Source organism: Crocodylus porosus, unplaced genomic scaffold, assembly GCF_001723895.1.
Source record: "Crocodylus porosus isolate Cpor-Errol unplaced genomic scaffold, CroPor_comp1, whole genome shotgun sequence".
In the NCBI taxonomy this organism is placed as follows: Eukaryota; Metazoa; Chordata; order Crocodylia; family Crocodylidae; genus Crocodylus; species Crocodylus porosus.
The window spans coordinates 58,930,189-58,943,995 of NW_017728907.1; the positions used below are offsets into that span (position 1 = coordinate 58,930,189).

At 42.8% G+C, this 13,807-nt stretch overlaps 1 protein-coding gene across 6 annotated transcripts in view; it reads left to right on the forward strand.

Annotated features, from left to right (window-relative positions):
- Positions 1 to 13,807, forward strand: part of NFIA (nuclear factor I A) — a 308,101-nt gene that overhangs the window by 282,690 nt on the left and 11,604 nt on the right. The window lies entirely within an intron of this gene.

The window sequence follows — 13,807 nt, forward strand, 5'->3', positions numbered from 1 at the left end:
AGCCCCTACTTCTCCCGGACCCAACAGTAATCTGTCGTCTGCCCCATACTAGCAGCAGGGTGAGAGGAAAGGAAGGGCACTGTGCTCTGAAAAGATGGGCATAGAGGAACCACTCACAACTTGTCATTTGGGATTTAGATCAGTTTTAGGCCTTCAAACCCATGCACCAGCCTTCAAACCCATGCATCAGATACCTGCCCTGGGTCTGTGGGCATACCAGTGAACCGTGGATCTCACCAAGGGAGACACGAGTGGGAACTGCTGAGCAAGCAGAGAGACATTCATACATGATGACCTTCCTCCTGAAAAGACTGCCCTTTTGCAGAGCCAGCAGCATCTGCAGCTCTCAGAACTTGGAAAGCCCAGAGAAGAACACATATTCAGGTTTTGTCCCCATACTGCTCCCCCCACCACATTGTATTTAAAACCAGTTTTCTCTTCTGGGGAAATTCATCAAGAGAAATACTGGGCAGCGAACAGCCCCACTGGATTAGAACCAGAGCGATACCACCACTTGGTGGGAGCGGATAGCACGCACGCTGCACTAGCGTGACCACCGAGTCTGTGATTACACAAGTGCTGCATGTGGCCACCAGCTCCCAGTGTAGTGGGCGTCCAGGCTCAAAAGCCCCCCGGTAGCGTAGAGCACAGAGTGGGGATGCCAAGGTGGCCTTAGAGCCGAGGCTGCCCCCTTTCCTTCTCGTGGACTGGGCAGCATACAGAGGCCCCAAGTGATGTCCATTCAGCCCTTGAGAAGAACGGCACACTTCAAGTTGAAGACCCATGTTACACAGGGGGAAAGATTTATAGAAGAGATCATTATGTGGCCTTATCTTCAGTACGTATGAGCCAAACCAGTCTAGAAATGCTTGAATAACTCCCAAGCAGAGGCATATTTTGTACTAAGCTTTTCTTCCTCCTCCTCTTTGCATACCAGGCCGTGTAGTTCAAACTCCATTAAGAATCTGCTTCCAATGTCCATGGATGTTGGAAATGATTATTTACAATGGACCCGTAAACCAAAGACTTATACTTATTACATTTTTCTCTGCTTATAATATGTAAGAAGTGTGTTTGAACGCCATCCTTTCTTTGATTTTTTTTTTCTGTGGGTGTTACTTTATGTACCACAGGAAAGAGGGGAGAGGAGAAGCAAGGCAGTGCCTGGTGGGGAGAGTTGGCAAATGCAGAAATATGATGAATGAGCTGGAAAGATTGGATTTCTTACTAAATTCTCTAGAAGCTGTGTTAACCTTTTGCTAGAGAAGTAGTTGCTCGAAAAAAGGAATGATTTTGTGCTTTTTCATTGCAAAGCCTGTTCTCCTCAGCTTTCCTTTCCTATTTCGTGACCTTGTGACAGGGTATTTAGCACGATTCACAGATTTGTTGGAATCTGACAGGCGGCACCACGAGCACTTCTGCCGTGGCCTCAGACTTACGACTTCTGGGATGCCACCTGTGCCTGTACCACCCCGCTCCCCCGCCTCAGCCTAGAACCTCTCAAGTAACAAGCATCATTTTCTTTTTTTTAAGTTCAGCTGGAAACTTAGTTTTTAAAAAAGCCCATGTTCCCTATGGATTTAACCACTCAGTGCCTGGAGTTGGGACAGAATTGTCCTCCTGGCCGGTTACATAATTCTCTTCAGTGGGGATTATTGTATCTTCGTCTGAAGCATAAGACATCAGCCAATGTTAGAGAAATAATGCTGAACTAGGCAGTCCGTTAGTCTATTCGAACATGACCGTGCCTTTGTTTATAGTTGTATGTTGTTGAAAAGGCTTAGAGAGGGACACCCAACTGTGGAAGAACTTGTTTTAAAACTAGTAAAAGTTTTGGGGAGATTTTTTTCTGGTTTGCTTTTGTCTGCATGCAGGGTCAAGGGGGTACTATCAAGCCTGCAGGATAAAGAAATGATGCAAGAGCAAGTTCCAACCCTTGGAGCACATGTTGGAGCAGCTTTTCTATCAGATGCACAACTGACATGATAAACTCTAGTGGGGTGGTGATCCTCATTGAATTGCAGATCCTTGTGACTGACTGAAATACTACAGGGACTTTGGTAATACAGTATGGGCTGTTCAGACAGTTTCCTTTTTGCAGATACAGATTTCTTCAAACAGGTGCATGCATGTTCATGCGCACATACACACATGCAAAAACGCACGCTGGCCCCCTTATATCAAACATATGATCATAAAGTGAGATGATAGTTATGCATCTCTTACTGTTTTTATTAGTCCCAACCAATTTCCTGCCCACCTCATGCCCACCCCCGACCTCCACTGCAGATAATGGGGTATTGGATTAGTCTGCCTTGCTGCTGCATCAGGTCCCAGATCGATTTATTGACTCTGTCAGAGTGGCTAGTACAGTAATTGTTACAAGAGCAGAATGGAAAGCGAGAACGTGTCCACATAAAAAATAAAAATGACGTTTTGTTCTTTCTTTCCTTTTTTGCCCTATAGATCTTTATGTGTTTACACAGTAGAGAGCACTTTACTTAAGTTAATCAGCTTCTTCTACATTATTAATTGCGACAGTTAGGGTGCTACATGACGGTAAGCATATTACTGAAAACATTGATCTCACTTGGATGGTGTGGACCTGAGCAGGTTTTGTATTCCTTCCCTTATTTCATGACTGCTTTAGGGTGCTATCAAATCCCATTTCCTTGATTGACAATAGGCCATCAATACAATTGATTTGGGAGTGGGACATAGAGGAGCACATGAGGAAGAGCTTCAGAATATCCCACAGCCCTAGAAAGGAGTCATTGTAGTTCTGTATTCGGAACAATTATATGCCTTGCTTGATTTCTGTAAAATATATTTTGTTAGAAGTAGTGAGTTAAGAGCTGCAATTTAATAAGTGATTAGGGCTCACAAAAAAGGGCTAATTAAGACATTTGAAAATATGTGTCCAGAGCATATGCATACCGTGGCCTTAGAAGACGGATACTCACTTTTTTTACAAAGGGTTTGGAAATGACTGCTGGTGAAAGATATTTCATGGAGTTCAACTTTCACAGCTGATACCTATATGCACTCTATAAATTCCACACAGTCTGACAAAACCCAGTAGGTGTCACACATGACCTGGATGGAAAAGGTCAACGTTTGAATTGATGGCTTTTGCAGTTACTGGAACATTTAGATTTTTGCCAACTGCTGTATATACATTTTAGCGAAGGTCAGACTTTAAAGGCCATGGTCCCTATCTCGTTCACAACGAATAGGTATTAACCTCACAAAAGATATCACTGGTATGCATGTCATCTTTGCCTAGTAGCATCAAGAGAGAGGCCAGTGGAGAAATCAGATGTAGATGTGAGCACCCCAACAGATTGACTCTCCCCTTCTTAAAATAAGGCAGCTATTCTGCAGGAGAGGAGCAAAACTGTAGTGTGCATTTTGTAAACATGACCCAGAGAAACAATACCGTATCGTGGCAGAATACTTACATTTTGCATAACATTTCACCCACAGTAGAGCCCGGATACTCCAAGTCACTGTAAAAGGGTAGGAGGAAGAGCCAAACTTAAAAACAATAGCTGGGATTTGTGACCATGTTCAAAATTCGTGTATGAATTCAGCACCTGAACATCTGACAACATTTGGTAATACACAGAGTCAGTATGATTTTGAATTCGGTGTGATTTGTCATAACTTTGTTGACCCAAAGACGATTTGTCTTTCAGGTTTACTGAAGGTGTCAGGGCTTGGTAAGGATTATTTACCTAATCACAAGGTTTAGCTTTTTAACCACAGCTACTTCTGTTAAATTAATTTTTTAAAAAGTTGCAGTGAATCGCTTTGAAATACCAAAAAGTGTTTATTTCCTCTTCATAGTTGTTAGGGGCTGGAAGGTACTTTACAGATCGTATGACCTGGTCTTAAGGCCTCTGATCATGCACGTGGCCCTCTCGAGCTTCTCCACATCCTTCCCGAAGTGCGGTGCCTAGATCTGGCTGCAGCACTCCAGCTGCAGTGTCATCGAGGCCGAGTACTTCTCCACAGCAGAGTACTTCACAACATATCATCCTGAGCCAGATCTCCATACCTATATCTACCAGGCTCCCCTTTTGGTTTCACTGTACAAAAAAACCCAGAGCATTTCATTTCTGTAATATGCCCTACACGACTATAAAACAGGGCCCAGATTTCACCTGAAGGATACAATCAGCAAAGGTATGGTGAAGGCATAGGAATTAGGTGAAGGCATTTTCCTCATATTTTCCCTACAGAATTCCCATTCATAGATAGGAAAGGCCAGGAAATCTAAGTAGTATGATTTTTTTTTTTCCAGGAAAGTTGCAATCACGAGTTGTAAAGAGCCCCTGTACACATGCCCAACACCTGCTCTGATGCGTGCTAATTAGCACACATCAGAACAGACCTGATTAATTGTGCATGATCATTAGCATGTTCCAGCAGCCCCAGCATCTCATGTGTTCGGCAGCCCCAGGCTTCAAAATGGCAGCAGGGCTGCTTTAACAAAAGCTCACCAAACAAGCTTTCATTAAAGTGCCCCTGCTGAAGCGCAGAACGGGGAGTACACAAGACGCTGGGGCAGCTTTAACTACACCAGCTCCCAAGAGCTGCTCTAACTAAGCTACCCCACCACAGAGCATGTGTAAAGGCGCCCACTGGGGCTATAATTGAACATGTTTTGAAACCTTGAGTGTAGGAAACAATGTAGATATTATAAAATCTTGATTGCTGAGAGCTGATCGAAACAATGTAACAACGTTTTCAGATATGCTCATTTACATAAATACTAATATTGTATGGCCAAATATCGGTGTTTACATGTGCTGATGGATGTGGCCCAAAGTTTTAAGGGTATGTTTTTGGAAGCCCATGAAACGTCATTTTACTTAATTATGTACCATAAAAAATAATTCCTTCCAGAATAAAATGGAGCCAGTTCAAGGGTGGAGCACAGCAGCTATTTTAAAGCATCTAACAGCTCTCGCCAATCTCATGTGCAGTCCACATGTTTCTGAAATTTGATATAGCTGCAAAAAAGACAAGAAGAAGAGTGCATAGATTTAGGTGCTTAAGTAGCCAGTTCACATGCACAGTATTTTTTCTTCTGTCTTTCCGTCTTTGCATGTACTAACCATATGCATACCCATATTCTATAGGTGCACTTTGGAGAGGCAGGTTGCTAATTTAGCTTATCATTTGTAAAATTTATGAAGTACTTTTTGTGGTCTTTTGAGTTAAATGTTGTTAAATAAATCTAAGCTGTTGGACCTAAACTGACTTTCGCAGAGGGCAAGAGGGTAGGAGCTCAGGTTTGTTATCTCCTGGAGAAAGTGCTGCATGGTACTCCTTAAATTTTATAAAAATCAGTTTATAAAAAGTTGTGTGGAGCAGATTGGGTAGCTTTTTGTCTTTCACAAAGAAATAAAGGCACGTATTAAATTCCTGTTTTTCTTCGCAGGCAGAGACTTGCAGTACAGGACTTCTCTGAAAAGTGCCTCAGTAAAAATTGCATTGTGGGGCTCCATATTTATTATCCCTCAGTGGTTCCAGAGCAAATTTGCTCGCTTTATAAGCACAGAGATTTTTTTCTCTTAACTTTTTAGTCTTGTAAGCTTGCCCTGGAATCTGTAAATCAAGTTACGTTCTTTCTTGTTTAACCCTGCTAGTAAAACTTTTACAGGGTAAATTCTTCCCTCACCATGAACTGCACTATCTTGAAGTTCTGCTTTTATTTTCACCCATTTTCAGAGCAAAATTTGTCCCTGCAGTTGCAAAGGTATTAATAATTTTGTTAATAAGTTAGAAAAGAATTCAGTTCGTTCTTCTGAACTGGTGCTGGTTTTCAGGACAATCAGCAGTAGAGTAGTAAGCATTTAAAATAAGGACCCCAGCTCGAAAATACAGCAAGGAACCTGTTTATTGAGTACAAAGGTGCCACTTTCACACAGCTTTTTCAGTGAAGTGCTGCACATCCACTGATTCATAAAACAGAAAAGAGGAACCCTTGATTTAAAGTTCACCATTTACACTGGCAATTTTCTCTATTTTCTCCGCTAATATTAATAAATGTGAGATTGTCAAATTTAGTGATGCTAATTAAACGATTAGTGTTAATTCATTTTGCCTGACATATTGCATAAATATTATGAAGCAGTGATAACGCATCAGGAAACTGTTTCACTTTCTGTCTTTTAATGACTTCAAAATCTGCCAGTACTTTTATTGGCATATCAGAGCATGTTTGAAAATTACTTAGCATTGGGCCAGAACCCTAACACCTTTCATCAATCATATCTAATAAGTTTTAATTCAAAGCCTGGTGATATTTCTGAGCAGGATTTTCCTTGTTCCTTAGTACAGGGCTGTCTGCCCTTCAGACCTCCGCATAACTTTTTCCCATCTCAGTCATCAAGATCTTGCATCATTATAACCTTTGTTGGCCAAAGAAAGCTCCTTTTGGCCACAGCTTGTTTGGCCAGAGGGTCATTGCAGTGTAACGTGAGACACTCCTTCATCCCTCCCCGAAGGCTCAGCATAGCACGCTGCTGCTGCTGTCTCGGCAGACCTGGGGAACAAAATGCTGAGCCCAGGAATTATCCCTGGGTATTGTGTACAGTCTTGAACTTTTCACAAAGTGATTTGCTCACCTTAGCAGGATCCAATGCACCCTGAGCAGTACAAATATCAAAAGTTCTTGCTTTTTCTTCCGTGCATTGCCCTCCTGATGCTTTTGGGTTTTTTCCGTTTTCCGTATCTGTTGCAGACTGGAGTCATTTGTAAATAAATCTGAATCTGAAAGTTAACATAGCTAAACTGAACACCACGGCTCCTTCCAGGCCTGCATCCCCATTGTTTTCTATCACTTTTGACAAATATCACCATTTTCCTCGTTGCTCAGGACTGCAACCTGGATGTTGTCTTCACTCCTCTTGCTCTCTCCTTCAGTACACTTATGGGGTTGCCAAAATCCTGCTTCCTCTTTCTGTCAGAGTCTAGTTCACACTTCAGAAATGGTTGTCATCCCATGTCTTGATTTACTTCTAGATCCCTGGGGATTGCCCCACTCCCCTATTGTGTCCCCGAAAGACCTTACAAACTGCATGTGCAAAGATCTTCTCCGCTGCCTGCCATAGCCACCCTTTTGTGTCCCTCCACTGGTTTCCCAATTCCCACCGCATCAAGTTCAAGCTTCTTGTCCTCCTCAAGGTCCTCCACAGCTCCATTTTTCTTTGCTTTGCTTTTCTTTCTTGTTTTTTCCCTTTCCATGTTGTCTACATCTCCTCCGTTCATTTGCTTTCCCTACAAGAGCATCTCTTTGGATGGTTTTCCTTGCCTCATACATGGAATTTGATAATGAAATACTTTCTTTGAAGAGCTGTATAAAACTGCTATCCTGTCCTTTTTCCCCAAGAGCCGCATCTACAATGTGCAAAGCCACATCCTGCAAAAAGCACCAGCAAAATCAAAGACAAAGAAACATCTCAATACTTTTAAATTGTTTGATTATGCCCATAGCTGGCCAATAAAGCAATGTAAGGCCAGTCAGCCCAGACACGCTGTTTTCTTTTGTACCGTACTCTGTCAAGCACAATGGTGCCCACTCCCAGCCCTGCTCAGGACTAGGGGTAGAGCAGGGGGGGAAGAGGGGTGCAGCAGCACGGTTGCACCCATCTTTGGCTGTTACACATGAGCACTTGGCACTGGGTCTTCCCGGAGCCCCTTCTTTCACTTGGCCCAGGGAAGGGGGTGCCACCTGCATCACGCAGCCTTTCCTTTTCCCCACTGCTGAGTCCCCTGGAGGGAGGAGGGGAAGGCAGGGTCAACGGCTCGCCCCCGAGGCTGCAGCGCTGCATGAAGGCGGGGGCTCCAGTCCGAGCCCGCCCTGACCAGCACCTGAGCACAACGCTCGTTGTGCACACATGACAGCCAGAGAGGCGGAGGCTGATCCCCCTTGCCCCTTTCCTGGATCCACTACTGCTCAGGACCTTGTTCAGTAATGAAAAACAGGCTTTCCTCTCTGGTTACCCCATGAACCCTCGCACATTCAGTACCGGGGAGAAAGTGGCCTCAGCAGGATTTCCAGGATTTGCAAGTGGTGTGTCTCTTCCATAGGGATCCCAAGTGTACCCCCTGCTGCCCAGTTTAAGTTTCATAGTCCATTTTTGCTCCACACACAGACCTTGGGGTCTTGGAAATTCAGACACTCACCGTGTTTCCAAAATCTGGCTAGTAACTGCCCTTTCTGCTCAGAACCAGAGACCCAAAAAGTGGCATCTTTGCAGCAGCGTGCAGGCAGTCAGCAAGTCAGCGCGTCCCCTCCCCCAAAGCCCTGTCCCTCCCGACTGCCCCCCAGCCCAGCCCCTGAACATTTTTCCTAGCCCAGTAATGTATCTCATTCTTCATTATTGCTCCCAGTTGGCACAGAGCTGAAGAGCGAGTCCCAGAGGCAAACCCATGGTGCGCGTATGCATGTCTGTGTCTGTGCGTCTGTGTCCAGGCTGCCTAGCTGCAAATATAACTTGAGAGGCCCTACTTGGGGTTTGTTTTTTCTTCTCCTTAGTATTTTTCTCTAATTGTCTAGAGCAATAAGAGTAAAGTAGTTAGGCAAATCATGTATTTTGAGGCATTTTTGCTGTATGCCCAGCGCAGACAAAACTCCTGAGACTTCAATGAGTTTTACTTTCCTCGGGACTGTCAGATCTGGCTTAAATTGAATAAAACTGTTAAGTACAGTATAGGGGCTCAGCAACAGAGTTTTGCAAATGCAACAAGAGCAGGGAGCACAATGAAGAATAGAGCAGGTCACACGCTGGTGAAAGGACGTGCTGGTTGTTATAACACTGTGCCTCTAGAATAAATTATTTCCCTTTAAAAAGTAATACTTTAACTGTAGAGCTATATAGAGATAATTAAGAAGATATTGTTCTCCTTCTTCCCCTCCCTCCCTCCCTCCCTCTCTCTGCAGTAGTTCTGTGGAAACTTTTAATACTGCAGCTTGAAACTTGGGCTTCTGGGTCTAAAATGCCTGAGAAAGCACTGCAGGCTCTAACTGTAAAACATTCTTTCGGCAAGCCCTGGAAACAGAGCAAGCAAAGGCAGGAGAAGTTCAGAGAGATCACATGTAAATGAGGGCCGGCTATAGACTCCCGAGGAGCGTTTTATTTAGTTTAAACCTGAACTTGAACTTGCAAACGTGTCCGTGTAAAACTGGCCAGAAAGTATTGCTCTGCGCAACTGGAAGCCATGTTGCTGCTAGTACAGTACCAGAGCTAAGAAGTGGGAGCTAGAAGACGGGGAGTTTTATATTTCAAGCTTCTTGCATATTTAATTGTGCGCAGAGGACACGGCTACCTGGAAAGATGTTCCTGCTCCTTAACAAAATAAAGCCCCTCCCACCCCCCGTGTAACGTGTAAGGGGCATGTAGTAAATTATTTTAATTTAGGAGCTGATTAGCTGACAGTGGCTTTAAAAGTAGCATTTGTTCCTGTACGAGCACTGGAACATCACCTTGCATTGTGGCTGGGAATTGCAGTATGTAACATTTGTGAGTTGTTGCCTGTGGGCATAGCTAGAGCTACATTTTGATATTGTATTATAGCAAAAGGGAAAAGAAATGGGCATGACACTTAAAAATATTAAGCTGCTATTCTTTGGTGAACTTAACTGTGTCTTTAATTGGATGAAGTCAAGGGCAATTTAGAAGATAAATAGTAAGGATTGTGGCGTATAAAAGGTGTTTCCAGTACATTTCCATTTTAATCTAACATCCTTTTTCTTAAGTAATGTGCTCACTTCCTTGATAATATATATGCTCTTGCTTCTTTTGCAAAAGGTGTAATATTTGAAATAGCTGAGTAATTCATGGGGAACATGATTCTTCCCATGTTCAAAACAGAGGTGCAGTCAACAACCAACTACATGTCCCAGCATGCCATAATACCGTTCAGCTCAGACAGAGGGTTGCTTACTTGGACTGGAAGTCTCCGTGGACCTCATTATATTAAAGATGAGGGCAGCTACAGGGCACTTCATACAGCCTCGCTGGCTTTATTTGGCTGGCAGGTCGGGCTTTGGTCATCTCTAAGTAGAGCCAAACAATTTTGAACTGAGTCTTAATGAAAGTTTGAATGGAGAGATGAAAAAAAATGCTCCTTTTTGGGAATAATGCAGGAAATATTTCAAACGAAGACTTGTTTGGCACAAGATAGTATTTCAGGGCTTGCTAAAATATCCTTGTTGGGAGCGGGTGAGACGGGATCGGGCAGCGCAGTCTGGCATAGCCAGAAACCCCATTCTGCATCTCTGAGGTTATATAGTTTATCAATGCGGAAACCACCATGGGTTTTAAAAAGTAAACAGCTGGCCTTGGGTTTGTGTGCTGTAATTCAGATTAGGATGGTCGATAGATTTCAGGTTACTTCAGCTTGTCATTTTTGTAATATAGCGACATTTTTTTTTAACGTGTCTAAAAGTTTGGGGTTTTTTGGTTTTGGGTTGATTTTTTTTTTTTTTAAACAAACCCCTTCCCTGTGCTCTAACTAGCAAGTCTGCAAATACAGAAATGTTTGTATTCCAGTCAGAGACCTTATGGTAGCAGCAAATATCAGAGAACGCAGTGGAAGTCTCTGAAAGATTTCATCTCGCCTTCCACTTAATCCCCTTGCTGTACCTCAGATCTCAAGTAACTTTCATACTGCGGGCTCACTTTAATGGATAGAATCTATTTTTCATGAAAAAGCAGGAAATAAGCTGTCTTTCGTAAAAAGATTTACAAAATGTAATCATTGTTGAAATATTCTCTTTGAACTGCCTGGTCCGCAGGGGTGTCTGGCTCCCAATACCCCCGTTTCTTTAGAACACCCTTACAAGTTCTTCTAGTAGATCAGGTACACTGGTGGTTCAGTTCTTTGATGTCTTGAATGAATGAAAGAAAAGCATAATAAAAGAGAGCTGTTGATCAAGCATAAAATGCTCTTTAAGCTGACAGAATGGCAGAGTTAACACATTCTAAGCTGCTTTTAGTTTTTTCCTTTTTTCCTCACATTTTCCTGTGCTTTGTGTACAGTGGGGGTTTTTATTTTTTGAAAAGTCTCTGATCTATGTAGTATGCCGTCCTCTAACAAAAACCAAAATGGGATTGTTTCTCTGTCTCTCTCTCTCTTTCTCTCCCTTTCACTTGTTTGCTCAACTACTCTTTTTTTTTTTTTAACAGCAAGGGTGTTGGGGTTTAGCATGGCTGTGGCCAGCCTTCAGCGTTCAGCATGAAGTTTAGAAGATTTACTTTGCATTTTTCCCAAGTTTAGCTCCGTCATAAATAAAAGAAAACTTGCTCGCTTAACTTTTTTAGAAGCTAGGGAAAAAATTACGTATTTCTCATTTTCACAAAATGAAGCTCTCGCCTCCAAAAGAAAATAAAAAGGACCCCGTTGTTAGAGGACTTTCTTTAGAGTTGGGGAAAGAGGAACGTTTGGTTTTTTTTCTTGTAGATCTAATTTAGATCTTAAGTTCCTATACATAATTTATACATCATATTCGAAGTGCTAACCTGCTCTGCTTTGCTGGGTTGCATTTCAAACGTTTGCCATTGATAAATCTTTACTATATTATATTCAGACTTAAATGTGAATATGTCACAGTTCAGTCAACCTTTAATCCACTCTTCTGCAGGTTCTGAAGGCAGGGGGTCTGAACCCCCGAACATTGCTTTATGTTTCAGAAACATCTGGGGCCAGCTGGGACATTCGCTGAAATATTCAGATGTCTGGAACAACAGCAAGTTACAGTATTAGTGTGTTTTGAGAAGGCGCTAGAGGGGCTGGGGTGACTGAGTGGGTAAAAACACTAGCTATTCCCAATCTGAATTTGGAACCTAAGCAGAAACCTTAAGTGAAGTAAGTTTGTTGGACCCGAGGGAGTAGTGGTTTGGACTACTAGGCATTTTAGTAGTCAGCAGGCAGAAGTCCATATTACAAAATTATTGCACATAATTCAGTGCAGTTTGCCACAATTGGCATTCTCACAAACGCTGTTGGAAATAGAGCTACTGTATACCTCGCCTGGAGAGTTGTGTCCCTCCAGAGAGGGATTTTATCTTTCTTAAGACATTGTAAGCATGTTCATAGTGGGGGATATGACTATCCTATACTGAGCCCTTGGACAACCAGAAGATTCACGCTCCATTTTATTTCCCTTTGGGGATGACCAATGCACTGTTCCTGTCCCTTATGGTATCTTGTTTTGAAAAATGCAGCCACTAAATAATTTACCCCAGCACTAAGAAAATAACTTCCACAGTCACAAAGAAGACCGTGTCTTTAATACGTACCTTTTGCTTTACACAAAAGGTCAAATCCGGGCCCGCTAAAACTATATTGAAACCAGTGGGCCAGGAGGACACATCCAGACTTGATGTAAAGTAAGTGCAGATCCAGGGGAACGTCACCTACTTCCACCAAAGGCTACGTGTTGCTCTGTTGTTCACACTGGCCGTCCATTTGAAGGTCTCATCCTGGCCCTCCTTGTTACGCGAGGGTGCCGGTTCTACAAAGTTCTGTGCAAGCACCCAGCTCGTTACATAACGATATATATTTTTTCATGTCATCTTGGAAACAAATTTACATTTTACTCCGTGTCACCTACTGGAGGTGGTTTTAATTTTTCCATTTTTTTTTTGTTTTGTTTTGGTTGTCTTGAAGTTCTGGAGTGAACTAAAATGTCACACTAAATTCATTGCCAAAAAGTTGCACAAACTAATGCACTGTGATGAATTTTCCCAGCTGGTTGACATTTGTGGCTAAGAGTGAGTTCTGCTGCCCAAACAGCTTCTCCATTTGCAGACAAGTTAAAAAGCTGCCTCTTTTATTTAGGCTGTATCAGTGTTAGGCCTTTTTATTTTTCCTTTTCCCCTTCAAATTCCCACCCGTCCAGGCCTATGAACAACAGCGGGAATACTTACTAGCGCAGACACCACACTGGGTCAAATCCCGATCACTTCCAGCGCTCCTTGCCTACACTAACACAACAACTGTTGTGGTTACCAGCTGGGCTGCACCAACGGGAACTTTTAAGAAAATGTCTAGCGCAGACACAGCTTGAGACATGAGTGGATTACACAACGAAAAATCTCCTGTGTGAAGTTTGTCAGAGTTCTTGCATGTTTGAATGTCCTCAGATAACCCGCAGCACCGAAAGAAGGAATCTAACGGTCACACCCAGTTCTGGATTCCACGTTAACAACCTCCTTCCGCAGTGTTAAACTTTGCCCTTAAGGACTTTTACTTAACTTTTTAATTTGAAAAACAGATCCTAACTGCTTTACCACCTCCACGTCTTGCGCTGAGCCAAAAGTCCCGTTGTTGCAGGAGGCATAGGGGTAGGAGAAACTCGAACAAGTTTTTGCGTGTTATTTTTTGTTAACGCGCACGGGCGTCACGCGTACATTTTTCAGAGCCAGAGATAAATTAGTTCACACCGGAAGGCTGTTTTAAAGACCATTTTAATAAACAATGGGCCTGCTTCTGTCTTCGTGACCCAGGCAGCTCTTGGTTACGTGCTTTCTGCTTTTCTCCCATTAATAGCCGAAACTGCAGCGTATTTCCCAGTCGTCCTCCCGAGACAAAGAACATAGTTGTCAAAAGTTGCTTCAGAATTTTTTTGTATGCATGCGTGCTGTCTTCAGAATAGCATAAGAAACAAATAGACTTGCGCTATCAAAGAAACGTAATTGCCATTTCAGACTTCCTGTTTAGGATTCAGTCAAGTAGATATTGTTTATGGTTCATAAAACCTTACTACTGTGAGGATTTGAGGATACTG